The sequence below is a fragment of the Danio rerio genome, chromosome 10, assembly GCF_052040795.2.
Source record: "Danio rerio strain M-AB ecotype USA chromosome 10, GRCz13ab, whole genome shotgun sequence".
Classification (NCBI taxonomy): Eukaryota; Metazoa; Chordata; class Actinopteri; order Cypriniformes; family Danionidae; genus Danio; species Danio rerio.
In genome coordinates, this window is record NC_141030.1 from 34411175 (window position 1) to 34425000 (window position 13826).

A 13826-nucleotide genomic window follows, 5' to 3' on the forward strand; every position below is an offset into this window, starting at 1 on the left:
ACAGTAAGATCGTAAAATACTATTACTGTGACATAAGTCAACATTGTGAGATATTGTTATATTTGTAAGATATAAAACCACAACACTAAGATGTAAAGTCACAAATATGAGATAGGGAGTCTAAACTGCGATTTACAAATTCACATTTGATTTAATGTTGTATCTATTTTACAAATTATTCGGAAGTTCAGTGCATTTATCTGAATTTATTCATATTTTGTATGGTAATTACCCTTTGCAATGCAAAAACAGAGATAACAACAGATCTCTGAGAAACACAATTGACAATAATGACATGTATGACATGCTAGGTTACAATTTTGAGACACAAAATCATAATTGATATTATGCTGTTACTGTAAGAAAGTCACTTTTTCTTTAGATAAAAGATACTAAGTCAAATATGAGACACAAAATCTAAATTGTGTGATATAATATTTTATATGTGAGACATAAAATTGCAACAGTAAAATAGTAAAAGTCCATTACCAAGATAATAAGTAAACATTGTGAGATATTGTCATATTTATGAAATATAATATCACAACACTAAGATTTAAAGTCACAAATTTGAGACAATAATTAAAAATTGTGATATGAAAAAATTGCATTTGTGATAAATGAAGTCTCTAATAATATATATGAAAGCAAAACTGTGACACAGAAACTGACATTTGATATAGTCTTATAAATTTGATAAAATATTCAGTAGTAGTTGAAATATTATTAGCACTTGTAACTGGTCTGAATTTATTTACAATGTGTATGCCAATTACCCTCACCAATTCAAAAACAGAGATAAAAGAGAAATAAAATTGACAAAAATAACACATTTATGACAAGCTAGCTACACTTTTGGGACACAAAATCACAAATTATATCAAGCTGCGACTAAGCAGGTCACATTTAAGAGATAGGTCAGAGATTTGTCAAATAAGATACAAAATCTAAATTGTGTGATCCGTTGCATTTGTGAGATATTTAAAATCATTCCATTCAATTCAATTCAAGTTTATTTGTATAGCGTTTTTCACAATTATTATTGTTCCAAAAACTGCATTATACTCAAATTCTTAAAAGTTAGGGTTTTTAGTTTACATAACTTCATTATTTGCTAATAACTTTAATTATTTACTCTTAAACTAATAGCTTTTAAGGGCGACACTGGCTCAGCTGACAGTTTATTCTGCTGTGGGACTAAGCCAGAGAGAGATAATTTTGGGTTTATTGCCATTTCAGCTGCTATGTCGAGGCAAAACAAAACAAAAAACAGATCAAGTTTACCACATTTTATAAATACCACTTTTCTATAGTTATAAAATAGATTTTAACAATTAAAATTCACCAACAGCAATAAATAATACACAAGGTAAAAAACATAAATAATAATAATAATGATATATACGATAAAAACCTAAAACTGTTTTTTTAAGGTTTACTTTTGATAAAAATTGTACAGTTTTAGAAGGATTCACATTTAAAATTTGTTGTCTGATAACATTAAAATTAGGGCATTCAACAATAATATGTTAAACAGTTTGGTTTCTTTTGCAATATTGACATTTTGGTGGTTCTTTTCCTTTAAGTAAATGTTCATGTGTAAGTCTTGTGTGTCCATCTTCTATAAATAATCTCATCACGTCTTGAGGTAAAAAAAAAAAAAAAAAAAGAAAAGAAAAGAAAAGAAAAGAAAAAAACAGGTGAAAAATAAATTTGATTTTCTCCTATTTCTGGCTGGATTTCAAAAATTGTATTTTATGAGCATTGATTCCATTCTGTTTGCCATGTGTTTAAATATAGCCTTTTATTAGTGACCTGAAGATGGGATTTTGCACTCAGCTTTCCTGTAAGGGCTGTTTTGGCAACTTTGTCGGCTTGCTCATTTCCAAATAATGTCCAGGGATCCAGCAGAAACCATATTATAAAACTTTCTCTGTAGTTAATTTACTTTGATAAAAATGTCAATAATAATAGGATGCTCCAGTTTAAAAGAATTCAATGTTTGTGGACAGGATTTTAAGTCAGAAAAAAAAAAATTGTGTTCTTCAGCATTTTCAATGTGTTCCAAAGCTAAATATAGAGCCTTTGCTTCCGCTGTAATTGAGCATTGATCTGAAATGCAAATTCCATAGTGTGATTGACAAATATCAGAACTAGGCCGGAGAAAAATGAATGAATGAATAAGCTTTTAACAGTTAAAGTTACTATATGTAAACATAGTTAACCTTCAGTTATATAGTAAATGGGTGATGTCTATGTTTATATGTTCAAAACACTAATATATAAAGTCACAAATATGAGGAAACAAATCTAAATTCTGAAGATACTACTCTGCATTTGTAAGAAATCAAGTCTGTAAAATTAGATATAAAATCAAAACTGTAAAATAGAAATTCACATCTGATATACAGTTGCATTTATTTATCCAATTTCTCAGTAGAAATACTATCAGCACTCGTGCAACTGTCTGAAATTCACACGTTCCTCCGAAAAGCTCTGTTTTTCTCGAGTTCCACAAGAGCGCATGAAAAGCCGCCAAGTACAACAGGAGCCCCCCGAATTAAACCCATTAGACTGGGATATTCCCACTGACACCGGCAGCCTGTGGGTGCTTGCAAACTGCACGTGATGAGTGCAAATCCATTTTCTAAAGTGCCAAATGGTGCAATGTCATCTGTAGGGGACAAATCCAGTCTGCCATATGCTGCGAATGAAGAACCGCAAACAACGACAACAGCTGGCCACTTGAAAACACAATTTTCATTGCTGCATCGTGTAACTGCAGATCCGTCTAATTCAATTATCATTAAAGGTGTAAGAATGTCGCTCAGCGTACGAGTGCATGGCATGGTTTAACACACACCACCAGGCACTGGAAGAGACATGTTTACTCATGGAAGTGTTGATATATTTGTATCTTCAGCGCACATGCTCAGTAACAAGCTAAAAGCGGCAAAAAAAAAAAAAAAATCAGATTTTGTCCTTACAATGCTTTCTTTGTTGGCTGTGACAGCTCTACCTCTGCAAATGGTATGCAGTGCAATAACAGTATGATTGCCATTCAACAGGAACACAACAATATCAGGCCACGGTGCAGCCAGCATGCCAATCAAATCTTGACAATGCCAAATTAAAGGCCCTGAACTTTCTATGGCACGTGGACGGCTGAGAAAAAGAAAATCAGTTATCTTCAATGTCAGTGCACTCAAAGACGTTCTTCAAACAACTTGATGAGCACTTTCAAAATGCAATTTTCTGTTTACCCCAAAAAAAGTACTGCACCCTCAGAGGAGTGCAACTGCCTTTGGTGTATTGACGTCTCATTTTTTCTGTCTTTTCATGCCAATGTTTGTCGATAGCAATTTTTCAGTGGCTGGATTTCCTTGCCAACTCGACAGGTTATGGAATCTGTTCAAAATAGGAGATATGATGAAATATGCAAAATGTGTTAAGGCAATATCTCCTTTTTAAATGCTAATCTAAAAGATTAGTTTAACAAGTGTAGTGCACTTGTATGTCTTTAGCACATTTAAAATATCCAATTTGGGATTGCAAGTGTGAGACATAAAATCACAATTAATATTAGGCTGTAATTGTAAGAAAGTCACAGTTGTGACAATCTAAAGTGTGAGATATTAAGTCACAAGTATGAGACACCAAATCTAAATCATGTGATATAATGTTATATTGGATGGTGGCTAGCAAGTTAGCTCTTAACTTATATATATACTAATATAATATATTATATATATATATATATATATATATATATATATATATATATATATATATATATATATATATATATATATATATATATATATATATATTTCAGCAGTGAAAATTAAACCACACTGAACTAAACTGAACTTTAACTCTGAAAACTGGACTGACACATTTTTTTATTTAGTAAAACGTCTACGTTAATCTGTTCTGACACAATCTACATTGTAAAAGTGATATAGAATAAAGTTGAATTGAATTGAATAATTTGTAATAAAGTGTATGGGTGTTTCCCAGTACTGTGTTGCAACTGAAAGGGTATCTGCTGTGTAAAACATATGCTGGAATGGTTGGCAGTACGTTCCACTATGGCGAATGAATAATGTTGTATTTGTACACGTAACACTTAGATACAAAAGCCACAAATGTAAGATATTAAGTTCAATCAAAATTGTGAGGCGTCACATTTGAGAGATATAAAATCACAATAGTAAGATATAAAGTTACAAATGTGAGGTGTGAAATCTAAAGTGCGAGATTTAAATTCACATTTGTGAGATGTAAAGTGGCATCAATGGAATCACATTTATATTTACATTTAGTCATTCGGCTGACACTTTCTTCCAAAGGGACTTACAATTGAGGAGACATTTAGCAAATAATCATGAGAATAGTGCACACAGGAAGTGCTAAATGTTCAAAGGAATTGCTCAGAGAATTGAATACTAGAGTAAGAGTTTGTTTGTTTGTTTGTTTTTGTTTTTTGAGAGGGAAGTAAAGAATGTTTCTTCAGGTGGTTTGTAAAGCCCACTCACTTGTGTGAAGTGCACTTTATAAAGGCATGTGGTTTTTTGTGTGTTTGTTTTTTGCGTAAGAACGTGTCTTGTGCAAATGTGCAGAAACTGCTGCAGAGTCAGTTAAGGTGTCAGAGAGATGAAAGAAGGTGTTCAAAATAAGGAAATCAGTTCAAAATAAGTAAACTTATGAAATGTGCTAAATGTGTCAAGGCTATATTTCCTTTTTTAAGTTGTCATGAAACTAAGTGACGCTTTTTTTTTTTTTTTTACTAATTTCAAGAGGATCACGTTCTTATGCCTGACCACGGTTGTTCCCGCACATGATTCACCAAACAGATGATTCACAAGTAACCATAAATAACCAGTGTTTCTTACCACTGTCATCTTCGTCTTAAGGAATCCCCCCTTCCACCCCTACTCCTCCTCCCTTTTCCAAGATAGGGGGACACGGCACCTTAGTGGTTAGCAATGTAGCCTCACAGCAAGAAAATCACTGACCAGTCTTTACCAGGCCAGTCTCCGTTTCTGTGCGTGGTTTGCATGTTCTCCCCATGCTTGTGTGGGTTTCCCCCAGTATCCTCCCACATTCTAAAGACATGTGGCATAAGTGAACTGAGAAAACCAGATTGGCACCATAGATGAGCTCTTAGTCAGCAGTATATCTCCCCATAAGCAATTCTTGATTAGTCATTAGGCTTACATAAGCAGGAGAGTTCTCAAGGTCTACCTGAGCTTAAACTCCCCTCTTGCCCTGCAAATGGGAGGAAGCCCTGGGCTTTAGGATCTCATTAGCTCAGGGCTCTCTTTTGGGACAACATGCTAAACAAACTTCATAATCAATCATCAGCTAAGTGTGAACTCTTGAAATTAGCTTATATAGTAGTACTTGTTATAAATAATGTGTCTGTGCAATTCACTATTTTGTAAAAATGTATTTGCCCTAATAATCATTTATCAAACATCATATCCTTCCTTGCCCCAAATGACATGAATTTTCTTCATTTCTAGACACATGGAATGTTTTAGTTTGTGGCTATAAGCACGTGTCTTGTTCATGCATTAATCTTGCTTTATTTTGTTAGCAACACCCAACTTCCAAAGAGGCAATCAGTTCCGAATGGACGGGATTATGCATCTTTTTCTAATTGCAGGACTGTTTCAATTAGATGTTCATCGCAATATGGGAAAAGGACAATCTTAACTTCCATTTCATGGTGACTTTAAATGCTAATTTGAGAGCGATCATTTAAATAAGGTAGCGGCATGTATTTAACACAATTAAAAACACGCAACTAATGTTGCTTAATTAAGTTTGGTCTTCTGAAAACTGGTCAAAAAGGATGTGTATGCTTTTGCAAAGCTGTTGAGTATTCTACTGTAAACGAGAAAGACCTTCTAAATGTCATTTTTATTTATGAATCAATCTTATTACTCATGATTTATTACTTTAATCAGTGGACGTACGTACATGAAAATAAAGGTTCTTTGTTGGCATTTATGGTTCCATTAGAGGCATTTACCATCAATGGAATCTGTCCAATGTGCAAAGTCTTCTTTATAGGAGAAAAGTGTTATTTAGATGACTAAATCATCAACAAAATCAAAAAATATCTGAAAACATTTAACAGCATTCACCACAAATGTACACATACATACAATTAGCTGCAGATTTCAAGTGACTTGAACACTACTGCAATTGCTTTTCATGCAAATTATGATTATGAGACAGAATGTCAATTAAAAACACATTAGCACAGTTTCTTACATAATATTATGCTACCAATCCCATACACAGTGATGTGAACAAGTGTTTGCCCCTTACTGGTTTCTTATTTTTTTGCATGTTTGTGACACTGAAGGACTAGTTTTGTTTTAAGTATTTCATTAATAATAAAAACCTTCATTTCAGAGCAATACGATGTGTTTACTTGTGCTATATTTGACTAATATTTAAATTTGTTTGGAGATCTGAACATTAAAATGTGACAAACATGCAAAAAAAAAAAATGATATTAGTCAGAGGGTAAACACCTTTTCACACCATTGTAACTACCACTATCATTATGTGTGATTTGTAAAGAAATATTAAGAATATTCACTAATATTACTAATATAACACTGTTTTAAAATGGAAAAAATTATTATAAAATATATTGATGATTTAAAAATGTGATTAACAGAGCAAGGAAATTTTCCCAGTATGTCTGATAATATTTTTTTCTTCTGGATAAAGTCTTATTTGTTTGATTTCTGCTAGCATAAAAGCAGTTTTTCATTTTTTAAACACCATTTTAAGGTGAAAATTATTAGCCCCTTTAAGCTATATTTTTTTCTGATAGTCTACAGAACAAACCATTGTTATACAATAATTTGCCTTACTACCCTAACCTGCCTAGTTAACCTAATTAACCTAGTTAAGCCTTTAAATGTCACTTTAAGCTGTATAGAAGTGTCTTGAAAAATATCTAGTCAAATATTATATACTGTCGTCATGGCAAAGATAAAAAAATAAGTTATTAGAAAACTATTTGAAATGTGTTGAAAAAAAAAACCTCTCAGTTAAACAAAAATTGGGGGGAAAAAATGAACGGTGGGAGGGGGGGTAATAATTCTGACTTCAACTGTATATATATATACATACATATAATTTGCGGCATTGAGCTTGTCTTATTCAAGTGTCAAATAACTGCATAGTTATTATTTACCCGAAAAAATGTCTTCATGTACTGTAATACATCACATAATGTTTTTGCTGCAATATGAATCATATATTTGAGAAGTAATGATAATAACATCAATAGTAAACTCTTAATAATTAATAATAAACTTTTAAAGCAAATACTATAGAGATTATATCAACATATTGTGAGATCAGTATTGAGATGTATATCAAAATGTTACTTGACTGTATCAACACACCCCTAACTACTATATTAATAATTTCAACTAATGCATTTGTGATGCAGAATACTCAACTGTGAGTCATATAAAACCCACCGACAGAAAGATAGCAAGCTTGGTTCAACAAATACATTTTAATTTGTATTAAACTCTATTTTTTATGGTAAAATTTTGAATGGGAGGTTCATTATTTTCAATCGTGACTGCAATTTTTTCATGTAATAATGTTGCATCATTCATATTTATCTCTTTCTGAGAAAGCTGGGCATGCTTTTAGCAGAACTTTACAGGACATTTCTTTTTCTAATTAAAGCCAAACAAGCAAGAAACAATGCAATATGCAGTACTTTTTGCCAATAATAATAATAATAATAATAATAATAATAATAATAATAATAATAATAATAATAAAATAATAATAATAATAATAATAATAATAAAATAATAATAATAATAATAATAATAATAATAATAATAATAATAATAATAATAATAAAATCTTACAACACTGAAATAAATAAAAAAATGCTTTCATACTTTTTTTATGCCTTTCTGTTGACGTTACGGTGATATTTTTTTTTTCCTCATCAGTGATGTATATTTGAATGTTATATTACATCTAATATTGATAAATAATGTTTATTGCAATATTAAAATTTTATGTGAACACCATAACCATGATGGTGTTCAGTAGTGTGAATTACACTGAGGGTCTTCTATATCTTAGTACACTATGTTTCTCTGCTCCAGGGAAAAGTCATCTGTGATGAGCATTGGTCTATCAAACACTTATGGTTGTGTTTTTGTCTGTGTAACAAATATATGATGTGTAGATGCTCGTACTTCAAAACACTGGTGTATAATGATATAACCAATATACACTGGTGTATAATTAATGAAATAAGGTAGTTTACCATCACATTTAGAAAATCAGTTTATGTGATTTCTACCATATTTTTAACAGAAAAGTTCTGGCAACCACAATTTTTTTTTCTCCCTGTGGTCTATTATCTTTACAAGTTTGATTTGTATAGGTGTGTATGAAAACAGTAACTACGTATATCCACAGTATTAAAAACAACAACATAAACTTGTGAATAGAGTTGTCTCAGGCCAATTGAAACAAACTCTGGAGTGGTTCAGTTGAGGTTAGAAAGCAATCTGACCCAACGGAGCAACAAACCAAGCAGTCTCATAATTCATAACTGAATAAAGTATTGGAGAAAAAGCAGCGGAGGCTGATCCTGTGAGTGTCTATTTTAGTCATCACAGTTGAAAACCCAAGAAAAACTTTTCATCTTAAAAAGCTGCTTAATTGCACTTGTCTGTGCATTTGCAAAGATACTGTCCTGACGGAGCCTTCACTCCTACTTGAAACGGCATCATTACTTCAATATTATTTTAAACATAATTAAATATATCTATAGGAGGACACATTATAAAATAAAATGAAGGATCTACTTAAAAGTTCTTAGATAGGAATTTGAGAAAATTATAATATTTGTTTATTTCATAAATGCTTGATAGCATTTCATAATGATTAAAAAAAGTAAGAAATTAAAAAAGGATAGTATCCATTTCCCAGTAAATATAGACACAAACTGTTGGTGCATTTAAACAAAACAGTTTAATCAAACTCTTATATCCATTAAAGTATGATTTTGGTCATATTTTAATGAAATAGAAAGATAATACATTTAAATTCAAAATGAGTTTTTATAAAAAAAAAATATAAATAAAAAAAAAATAAATAAATAAAGAAATAAATGATTAAATGAATAAATAAATAAATAAATAAACTACAACCAACTACAAAACTAAACTACAAACTAACTTACAAAACTAACTACTAAATTTAAACTAAATGTTATATCTTTATGTTTCTCTTGATTTTTCCTGTTTATTATTATATCCTTATTTTTCCCCAACATATTTTTAGGTGTACAAAGTTGGATGTAAAAATTTTTGTATTATGATTTTAAGTTCTTTTTTTAGATTAGTTCCAGTTTTGACTTTGATTCTGACTAATCTTATGTATATGCACAAATATAATGTTGTAAAGCATTCTATATAGTTAGTTTATTAAATAATAATAATAAATTAAAAGAGAGATATGCAGAGGGTGTATTCATTTATGCTGAACACTTTAAACAAGTTAGACATACAATAAAATAATTTACAGCCGGCTCTAAGAGGAACACAGGCTTGTTCTGTGGCAGTGATTGAAAGTTTTCTCCAGTAACCCCAGCAAGCCTCCACAACAAATTCTGAAAAACTGTTTTCTGACTAGGGCGAAACTGCTCATACCAGCAGCAGAAAGTCGGCACAGGTGCTGATTTATTGTGTTTTGCTTTCAACTGACCCTCGAGCTACCTCTAGTGCTAATGTTTCTTCTAGGATTCTTCTAGTCTTTCTACTGATAAAATGAAGAAAGAAAGAAAAACGTCCAACAAGTATGAAGTGGATTATGGACATGTATTGTCGAAATAATACAGGACTAGATCAAATTGATTTTGAATGTTTTTAATGAAGTCTCTTCTGCTCATCAGTGCTGCATTCATGCGCGCAAAAATTTATTAAACGTAAATTAGGATGATTAAATAGTGCTACATGTTTAAATATATGTTTTCCATTGCAGAGTATAGATCAGATTTTACAACTTGCAATATTATTTTAAATGCACTTTATTTCTGTAAAACAAGAATGCATGATTTTTTATATTTATCTTTCTATTTATTGAAAAATCTAGAAAAAAAATGTTTTTTGTGAAAATAAGAACTAATATTAATTCTAGAGAACAACTATTAAACGTCAACTGACATGTGACAAACAAAAAATAATAATAATAATAAACAGAAATTAAACTAAAATGCATTTTAAATAAATGTAAAATGCACAACAATATAATATAATATAATATAATATAATATAATATAATATAATATAATATAATATAATATAATATAATATAATATAATATAATATAATAATACAATATTGGGACGCGGTGGCATACAGCTTACAGCAAGAAGGTCGCTGGTTCGAGCCTTGCCTGGGTCAGTTGGCATTTCTGTGTGGAGTTTGCATGTTCTCCCTGTGTTTGCGTGGGTTTTCTCTGGGTGCTCCAGTTTCCCCCACAAGTCCAAAGACATGCGGTACAGGTGAATTTGGAAAGCTAAATTATCCATAGTGTACGTAAGTGAATGTTCATGTGTTGGCGGTTCATTCGGCTGTGGCGACCCCAGATTAATAAAGAGACTTAGCCTATAATATAAAATAATATAATATAATATAATATAATATAATATAATATAATATAATATAATATAATATAATATAATATAATATAATATAATATAATATTATATAATATAATATAATAACGGGGTCACATTTTATCATGTTTCTTTTTCTAAACTACTTCATATTCTGTACCGTTCAGGCCAAATACTGCTTTGGGATAAAACTGGCTCTAAGTGCTCATCTAGGATCAGTTTCTGCCTCCCAAATCCATACCTTAACTATAAGTCAAATGGAGAAAAAAAAAGCTTACTCCAAATCAGCATCTGCAAAGAAACATCTCAATATTACAGCTTTTTTTTTTTGTTTGTAAGTTTTTTTAAATGAGTTGCTACAAATTTTAGAACCCTGATGTCAATGTTTAAAACTCTACACACAAAATTCAAATACAACTCAAAAACTTGTATACAAGTAGGGATTTAACAATTCACCTGACTCACAATTCACTACAATTCAAGCTACTAACATCACAATTCACAATTTAGTAACAATTATTTAATAAAATTGAGTCAAATTTAAGGTGAAGAGCCTTTTTTTTCAAATGCTGCTCTCTTTTTTTTACAAAATAAAATAGTCTCTGCAATAACAAAATTGGAATTTTAAAACAAAATCCAAATAAAAAGTGAATAATACAAACTAAATAAGACTCTTTAACATAAACAAACTAACACTTTGACTGTGCAGCTACTTTACAAAACCAAAATGGACAATAGAAGATAAAGAAATCTCTGTAATACAAAAAAAAACGGCTGCCCTACCTATAGCTTGTCGCTCATGCGCAGGTAAAGCAAGTTTGCCTGTAAACACAGTGCCCCCTCAGTTCAAAACATGTATCGCGATTCATTCAACATTTGTACCGGTATGAATTGTCACATATTTGAATTGACAAGTGTTCCAAAATTTGTGGCAAAACAATAGTAAAAAAAACTGTAAACAATCCAAAGTCACACTTTATTTTGATGGTCCATTTGTTAAATTTAAGTTACATTGCATCTACATGCCAACCAATTGTCATTAGATTATAATTAGACTGTTAGGTTCAGGTTATGGTTAGTGCAAGTTGACATGTACTTGTGAAGTTTCTTATAGTCAGTTAAATGTCTGATGAAGGAGCATTATCAGCAAATATTAAGCAGACAGTCTACTAATACTCAAATAGACCATCAAAATAAAGTTTTACTTAATCCAATGTAAAATCCACAAATAAAAAATCTAATATTATTAACATACAGTACTCAACTAACTCGATTCATCTTGAGGAAACAATGATTGAAGAAAATCAATGTTTAGCTATGCCAACAGAGCAAAAAATTAATATTCAGGTTGTCGTTTCAGCAGAAGTTGACAGAGGAGAAAAAAAAAACATTCCTCACGTCTTATTTCTTTCATTAGGACTCACACATAAATGTCAACACAGATAACGTCCTATTCCTGCAAGCTGGCTGACATTAAATGACACCCCTGCACTGGCTTTTATATTGCTTTCTTTGCAAAGTGATTTTTTTTCTTTTGCAGGCAGAATCTTTTCCTTTTCTTGCCCGACTCGTATACAGCTATGGTTTCCATTCTAAGCGATGAATTAAAATGCAGCGAGTGTCCTGAAAGTCTGCGAGTGGAGGAAGACATGAATGAGTAGTAAACGTGAGGGATTTACTCTCAGCTGTGCTCAGACTGCTTGACATTATTTGATGTCAGATCCAAAACCCCTTCCAAAATAAAAAAATACTGCCCTAGATTCAGTTTCTTTAACGAAAAAGTGACACGTTTCAAAATATCTAATTCAACGAAAATGATGAAGACTCACGTTCGGAGCAGCTGATGAATCAGAAATGAGGCATTAATATAAAAACTGTATATTAAACCAAAATTATTCACACTTCTTTTTATTTGCATGCTAAAATTAGGTCATCTCTCGCAAGATACGAGCGATAATTCAGTACTATCAATTCAGCGCATGGCCATGAGTGATCTTTAATATAAAGAATAGCTCGCTCAAATTGATTAAATCAGTAAATAAAAAAAAAACGACTCGTGTGAAATTCTTTCTTTCTTATACAGACTAATGCACTTTTGAATTTGAATAGCACTTTGTATAATGATTTGAGTTTTCAAGCAGTAAAAGGAACTTAATATACCATTATAAAAGTGGCTCAAATGACTCCTGCAAGGTAATTTCTGGCATAGATTGAAATCAACGTATTTGTTCAGATGAAAAACGTATTCATTCAGTCATTATGCACTCTTCTTGGAGTTTTTTAGTGCCTTTCTTTCCTTTTTGCTTTTTATTAATCAGTGAAGGTGAAATGCACTGTATTCCTGATGTCCTGGTGGTAAACAATAGAAGCAAGCAAAAATGTTATATATTATTTAATGACAATCCTGTCTATGGCAATTTGTCTGCATTTTCAATGGCTACACAGAAATAACGCCACAGAAAATCAGTGACAGGAACAAAAAGCGCAACATTTTGTTCAATTCTATTAAAAAAAAAAAAACTAATAAACTAATTGTTGTTTACTGTGTGTAACTAACAACTTATAACTTATATTGTTTTTTTTAAATATATATTTTAATAAATAATTATTATTTCGGTCACACTTAAAAATAAGGTTCCATTTGTTAAGGTATTTACTAACATGAACTAATTATGAACAATAATTGTAGAGCATTTATTTGTCATAGTTCAACCTGTACTAATGTATTATTAGTTATGAACACACGTCCTATTCTTATGCTCCATATGGTGGTGCATATGTCTCCTAAACCTGACAGGTGGAAAAAATCTTTCAATTTCAAAATCAACAAATATCAATATGCATATAATAAATAATAACACTAATAATATAAACATTACAATAAAAATGCAAACTGTCACAAATAAACTGAAAAAAAAAGCCCCCTGGACATGAAGAAGGCAAGGAGGCAGTGTTTTTTTTTTTTTTTTTTTTTTTTATTTATTGTATTTTTTAAATGTATTTATTTATTTATTTATTTATTTATTTATTTATTTATTTATTTATTTATTTATTTATTTATTTATTTATTTTTATCTATGTAGTAAATAATAATTTTTGTAACATTTGAAATCTTTTTTTTTTTTTTCTT

The 13826-nt window shown here is 30.7% G+C and overlaps 1 protein-coding gene across 6 annotated transcripts in view; it reads right to left on the reverse strand.

Annotated features, from left to right (window-relative positions):
* The window catches only part of opcml (opioid binding protein/cell adhesion molecule-like), a 375490-nt gene that overhangs the window by 58949 nt on the left and 302715 nt on the right, over positions 1-13826 (reverse strand).